This window comes from Littorina saxatilis, linkage group LG1 (genome assembly GCF_037325665.1).
Source record: "Littorina saxatilis isolate snail1 linkage group LG1, US_GU_Lsax_2.0, whole genome shotgun sequence".
Lineage (NCBI taxonomy): Eukaryota > Metazoa > Mollusca > Gastropoda > Littorinimorpha > Littorinidae > Littorina > Littorina saxatilis.
The window spans coordinates 99,254,558-99,262,057 of record NC_090245.1 but is presented as its reverse complement, the minus strand read 5'-3'; the positions used below and the strand labels follow the sequence as shown (position 1 = coordinate 99,262,057).

At 39.5% G+C, this 7,500-nt stretch overlaps 1 protein-coding gene across 1 annotated transcript in view; it reads left to right on the top strand.

Moving 5' to 3' along the window:
- Positions 1-1,192: 1,192 nt before the first annotated feature.
- LOC138947248 (uncharacterized) overlaps positions 1,193-7,500 on the top strand; it is a 33,525-nt gene continuing 27,217 nt past the window's right edge. Inside the window, exon 1 of the mRNA XM_070318690.1 lies at positions 1,193-1,249. The gene's annotated coding sequence lies outside the window, so the exon portion shown is untranslated. The remainder of the gene's footprint in view (positions 1,250-7,500) is intronic.

The window sequence follows — 7,500 nt, the reverse complement described above, 5'->3', positions numbered from 1 at the left end:
GAACGTAGTATTGGGTGAGGCTTTGTTGAGATAGTTCCAGACGAAAACTTTGCGAATTATTCATCAAGCTAACAGGCTCTAAACTGACTTTTGCTGTGATAGCAGATTCAGTGATTGTAAAGCCGCAAAACTGACTTAAAACGAATAAATATAAAAGGAATCATTGGACTGTCATATATTTGGTCGAACTGTAGCGTCAATTTTAATTCTTTTCTGCATATAAACATAGTATTATTGTTTTCAAAGACATGTAGCTATTCTAAATTATGACTGACAAGGTAGGCCGTGTATTAATCAAATTGCATTCACATTTTGAACGCCCCGTAGCAAGCTCATTAAACAATGTTTATATGTGACGAATTGGTTTGTGCTAGAGGTGAAACGTGGATTGTCGAAGTAAAAGCCAACTGAGGAAGTTTATTTTCAGTCATAGTTTATATAATATATATATATATATATAATTTATGTGGAACCATCGCGGCTTTGGATTCGTAGTTTCCGACTGAAGACAACGAACGTAAACATTCACTCCGAAGACCGAATCAATCATGGCTTCCATTTGAAACTTCCAGGTGATGATCATGGATTGACGCCCGACCAAAGCCGTATTTGGAGCCCGACGAAGGGAAGCCTGCCACAGATTAAAATTCCAAACAAACAAACGAACACAAAAAAACAACAGAAAAAAAAGCTTTTTCCGGATGAAGGTCCAAGGGAAACAACCCTTCGAAGGCAACCACCGATATTGTAGGTGTTGAATAGTTCCCCCTTAATAATTTACTTGCTGATGTTTGGTCCTCGTTATTAGCAAAGTATCCCAAGGAAGGTTGTAATCGGTTAGATATCTTTCATATGAATAACTGCAACAAGTTTCGCAAAGAAAAACAAGTAACTTTTGCTTGTGCAAAAAGGTCTGTGCTTGAAAGAAAATGGGACAGTCCGATCGAGCCACAGTCGGCGAGGGTCGATAGCAGACAGAAAACCGTTTCACTTCTTCTCTCTCTCCATCCGAAGACGCGAGTCAACATAGTCCCAAACAATGGACCGATATGGAATGTAAGCGAAAATAAACAATTTGTGCATACGCTAATATCTTTGCTTTCATTATTCTAAGGTTATCTGAGGCTTGATTTGATATGTTGCTTTGAATTTATTCTTTGTGTGTATTGTTTATTCTGTCTATCATCTTCCTACGCAAAGCTGTGTCGACGTACTCCTTCCCTCACTCCATCCAACATAGGAATGTGAGGTAATCTTTCGCTTTTTACACTTTTATTTGAAATATAATTAGAGGGTCTGATGTCAAATACAAATGTGCACCGCATGTTGCATTGTTACCGCGCTACAAATTTGGTTTCTGTTCGATCGTGTGTGTTTTATCTGTCGTCTGCGTGAGCTCGCTCGACGCCATTTTCTTCCTTTCTTGTTCGTCCTTCCTCGTTCATCGACCCGTTTTGCCTTTCCTTGTACACGTACGTCTATGTCGATCGCACCACTCAGAGTACGGCTCGTTGTTTGTCGATTTTACTTTTACTGCTGTCTTCAAGAGCAAAGACTGAGAGACGAGCAGAGGTGCATTTTGCACACAAACTGCTGTCTTTGTTCTTCTGTCTATCTGTGCAGTTTGCTGCATCAAAAAAAAGGGGGCGGGGCTAAAAGGATTTTTTGTGTGGCGAAGTCTGAAAGCGACTTTCCTCTCCTGTAGACTTGCCGGAGGTGCGATAGCTGTTTTCAAACGCGATTACAGCTTCTTTTTTTTATTCTTTAAAAAGTAAAAGTAGGTGCTGTTCGAAGTTCGGGACGGTAGCATTGATGGGGTGAGAATTCAGACAGCACACAAATGAAGGTGTACAAAAGTATTTTTCCGATAGTCACCAGAGGTGAGTGACTGTGTTTTTTTGTTTTGTTTTTTCTTCTTTTTTTCTGTCTGCTGCAAATGATTGCATGTCCATTGTCTGTTGCCTTGTTTGTTTATGTCTGTTTTCCACTCTGCATGTGTGTGAGGGTGTGTGTAAAATAATGAGAGTAGATAAGATATATCTATATAATATCTTAAGTTATTAGGGTTGTTGCATGCAAGCTTATGAGAGAGAGATATTTTTTTGATTTTTTGTTGTTGATTTTGTTGCTTTATATTGTTTCATATTTCTGAGTTATCTGTTCATGCATGTCAGTACATTTTGTTTTTTTATGTCAAACCTTTTGTTCCCCGTTTTGCCAAAAAATATGTTCGCTTTGTGAGGTTCTTTTTTTTTAATTGACTGATTTTCAAACCCCCCCAAAAAACATATTTTGTTGCAAATGTATTTGTAGAACTAGAAGTTTGTTGTGGCCATTTTCGTCAATATTTGTCAGATTTTTATTTTGGATGATAAAAATAGAACCTGTCAATTAAATGGTCATTTGTAATTTGGTGAGTTTCTTCAGCTTGTGTTAAAAAACGCTTGTGGTATTGTCACAATATGAATATTGAAGGAATTCAGAGTAAGAAATAATGAAAGATATATTCATACTGGAGGCCTCTGTACTATGAATGATTCATGTTGCATTGATATGGGACTGGGTGGCCGAGTGGTAACGCACTTGCGCTCGGAAGCGAGAGGTTGCGTGTTCAGGCCTGGGTCAGGCCGCAATTTTCTCCCCCCTTTCCTAACCTAGGTGGTGGGTTCAAGTGCTAGTCTTTCGGATGAGACAAAAAACCGAGGTCCCTTCGTGACACTACATTGGGGTGTGCACGTTAAAGATCCCACGATTGACAAAAGGGTCTTTCCTGGCAAAATTGTATAGGCATAGATAAAAATGTCCATCAAATACCCGTGGGACTTGGAATAAAGTAATAAAAAAAATCCATCTCACACGGCATTAAGTCTCAGGAAACATGAATACACGCATGCAGGAAAAAAAAATATGGGTAGCGCCGTATGTATGGCAGCTCGCTTTCCCCGGGGAGAAAGCAGCCCGAATTTCCATGAGGGTAACCTCACTGGACTGTAAATCTTATCCAATCCAATCCAATCCAATCCAATATGTGAAAATATATGAAGAAAAAAATTATTGTATCGCCCATGAGAAAGACAGTGGGCAAGAAAGATAATATGAAAAGGTTTAACATTTTCATTCTCTCAGAGTACATGTATACGGTCTAACTTTAGACCGGACTGAATCAAAGAGGTTGCTTTATACACAACATAGCGGCCCTATGCTCCACAGGGAGTCTACAGGAATAAGGCCAAAAAAAATAATAGGTGTGGTTACGGTAACATAGCCAAACAAAATAGGGTAGGAAGGTAGGCAATCACTTTTTTTTTTAAACTTTTTTTTTCTAATGTGTACAAATTAAACCTACTTGACAGGGAAATAAGTGTGCGACTCGGGCGCTTTCGCTTTCATTGCGTTTTCTGCACTCGTTTACTTGTTTTTTTTGGTATTTTTTGTGACATGTAATAAAAAGTTATAGGGTCGGCCCCCAAAAATAGGGTAGGTCGGGTTACCGTAACCACACCTATTTTTTTTTTTTTAGGCCTAAGTCAAGTAAGTCATGGGTTTTAGTAAACTTAGAGAAAAGAAAAGGGAGAAGGGAAGAAGAAGAAACAAGTCGCGTAAGGCGAAAATACAATATTTAGTCAAGTAGCTGCCATTTTTCAGCAAGACCGTATACTCGTAGCATCGTCAGTCCACCGCTCATGGCAAAGGCAGTGAAATTGACAAGAAGAGCGGGGTAGTAGTTGCGCTAAGAAGGATAGCACGCTTTTCTGTACCTCTCTTTGTTTTAACTTTCTGAGGGTGTTTTTAATCCAAACATATCATATCTATATGTTTTTGGAATCAGGAACCGACAAGGAATAAGATGAAAGTGTTTTTAAATTGATTTGGACAATTTAATTTTGATAATAATTTTTATATATTTAATTTTCAGAGCTTGTTTTTAATCCAAATATAACATATTTATATGTTTTTGGAATCAGCAAATGATGGAGAATAAGATAAACGTAAATTTGGATCGTTTTTTAAATTTTTATTTTTTTTTACAATTTTCAGATTTTTAATGACCAAAGTCATTAATTAATTTTTAAGCCACCAAGCTGAAATGCAATACCGAACCCCGGGCTTCGTCGAAGATTACTTGACCAAAATTTCAACCAATTTGGTTGAAAAATGAGGGCGTGACAGTGCCGCCTCAACTTTCACGAAAAGCCGGATATGACGTCATCAAAGACATTTATCAAAAAAATGAAAAAAACGTTCGGGGATTTCATACCCAGGAACTCTCATGTCAAATTTCATAAAGATCGGTCCAGTAGTTTAGTCTGAATCGCTCTACACACACACACACACACACACACACACACACGCACGCACGCACGCACGCACGCACATACACCACGACCCTCGTTTCGATTCCCCCTCGATGTTAAAATATTTAGTCAAAACTTGACTAAATATAAAAAGAAGAAAAGATAAAAAAAACAAAAGATATCTGTACTCGCCGATACAAGAACAGCACAAGACAGTACGAATTTTCGCTTATGTAAGCTTCATCAGGTACAAACAAACACAAAAGGCAATAAAAAGCAGACGCAACAGGGAACGAACAAGGTTTGAAAAGAATAACAGAAGAAAAGAAACAAACAAAAAATGAAAACAGTATTACTTTGTATAAACAGGACAGAATTTAAATTGCCTACAAGTACAAGGAAAACATCAAGGACATGAACAGCTAGATGATTGCTTGACTGCAGCATCAATTTGGGTACCTGGCTTATTTTGCTGTTGAAAAAGATCCTTCATTGCAAAATGCAAGCATAGAAAAAATTAGAGGTCTACCTCTTCATACAGAGTTAAGGAACCAACCAGCTTTAAATTACACCTTTAATCATATTTAAATCAAAGCTACAAATAATTGTCGTACTTCAAGGCCTAGGTGTGTTGAAATAGAGTTACGGTTGACATGTAGAAGCAATCTTAGAGTAATCTGGGTGGTTGCTTTCACGCTGTCTGGTGGACAGAAGTAGAAAACTTACTGTGCAAACTGTTGGAATTGAAATTTAAGAGCAGTATTTATGACCTTGATTAGAAGCTGAAAGATGTGTACAATTTATGCAACAGCCAGAAGTTAGGCCAATTGTTGGAGTGTGTGAGTGTGTGTGCATGTGTGTGTGTGTGTGTGGCTGTTGCATTAAATGAAAATGTTTATTGATTTTCTTTGTTAAAGAACACATACATATAGGCTCTCTGTCTCTGTCTGTCTCTCTCTCTCTTTCTCTCTCTCTCTCTCTCTCTCTCTCTCTCTCTCTCTCTCTCTCTCTCTCTCTCTCTCTCTCTCTCTCTCTCTGTCTCTGTGAACAAGTTTCTTGATTAGGTCTGCTGTTATTGAGAGCAGACACGCATAAATGCATGTATATGTACTGTAAATGTAAATAAAGTTAGTGTGTGTGTGTCTGTGTGTGGCTGTTGCATTAAATGAAAATGTTTATGATTTTTGAGTCACTTGAGAAAAAGTGACTCTATGTAATCGGTCAGTGTTAGTCTGTCCGGCCGGCCATCCGGCCGGCCGGCCGTAGACACCACCTTAACGTTGGACTTTTCTCGGAAACTATCAAAGCGATCGGGCTCATATTTTGTTTAGTCGTGACCTCCAATGACCTCTACACTTTAACGATGGTTTCGTTGACCTTTGACCTTTTTCAAGGTCACAGGTCAGCGTCAAAGGAAAAATTAGACATTTTATATCTTTTCTCGGAAACTATCAAAGCGATCGGGCTCATATTTTGTTTAGTCGTGACCTCCAATGACCTCTACACTTTAACGATGGTTTCGTTGACCTTTGACCTTTTTCAAGGTCACAGGTCAGCGTCAAAGGAAAAATTAGACATTTTATATCTTTGACAAAGTTCATCGGATGTGATTGAAACATTGTAGGATTATTCTTTACATCAAAGTATTTACATCTGTAGCCTTTTACGAACGTTATCAGAAAAACAAGGGAGATAACTAGCCTTTTCTGTTCGGCAACACACAACTTAACGTTGGGCTTTTCTCGGAAACTATAAAAGTGACCGGGCTCAAATTTTATGTGAACGTGACTCATTGTGTTGTGAATAGCAATTTCTTCCTGTCCATCTGATGCCTCATATAATATTCAGAACTGCGAAAGTGACTCGATCGAGCGTTTGCTCTTCTTGTTTTTTGTTAAAGCAAACACACATGTAGGCTCTCTCTCTCTCTCTCTCTCTCTCTCTCTCTCTCTCTCTCTCTCTCTCTCTCTCTCTCTCTCTCTCTCTCTCTCTCTCTCTCTCTCTCTCTCTCGGTGAACAAGTTTCTTGATTAGGTCTGCTGTTATTGAGAGCAGAAACGCATAAATGCATGGATATGTACTGTAAATGTAAATAAATGACATTGCAAAGGCGCATTGCCAGACAAAAAGCTATACACAGTCACACTTGTCAGAAACTAGAGAGCTTTCATTTGATCGTGACATGTTTTTTTAGTAGTAACAGACTAATTAATACTGTTATTGCAGTAGGGGTTTTCCTCCTCAAGTTTTTCAAGATGAGCCGTCAACAAAGTGACTGACACAGAAAACGCACACATCCGTGCACAGGCACACACACATACATACACACACGCACGCACGCACGCACGCACACACACACACACACACACACACACACACACACACAAATATGAAAGCAAATACAACTCAGTAACTCTATAACTGTGACGCTCACTATCGTCATGATAAAGTGCAACACAGAGCAAGGAGAAACGAATGCTGGCAGTAAACTTTTCTCGGCTCTGTCTCTCTTTCCTTCCTCCTGTACTGTCTACCCTAGATTCGTGTGCTCTTCTTTTTCCTGCGTTGTCCCCGGCCCGTAGCTTCCTCCAAATCATGAATAGAGGCTTGAGAATTATTTCCTCTTCCTCTCGTCAAACAACTGGCGCTTTTGTCTGTCTAGTGTGAGAATTGAGGACGTTCCTTGGTTTTCAAATCTCTTTCTCTTCCACACCCCCTCCCCCCCCCTCTCTCTCATCTCTCTCTCTCTCTCTCTCTCTCTCTCTCTGCTTACTCTATTACCCTCGTTGAATAAAGAATTGTATCTGTCTCTCTCTCAGAATGCAATGTAGCATTATTTTGCTCAGTATAAATTATAAAACTGCTTCATCTCTCACAATTTTGCCACAGTCTGAATACTTTCCTCCGTCAAGGAGTCTCTCTCTCTCTCTCTCTCTCTCTGACATAGCACTTTTTTCCAGACTGCGACAGCAAAGGGCGACCGTGGAAATCGATCGATAAACTCATTCTATTTCTCCTACAGTCTCTTTCATCTCTCGTTGTCACCGTCTGGGAGCCCCCCTCCCCGCCCTACCCCCCTCTCTCTCTCTCTCTCTCTCTCTCTCTCTCTCTCTCATTCTCTGCTTTGGGCTTTGCCTAAAACCTCTATCTTTTGGCTTTGGTAATAAAGTTCAGACTCTCTCTCTCTCTCTCTCTCTCTCTCTCTC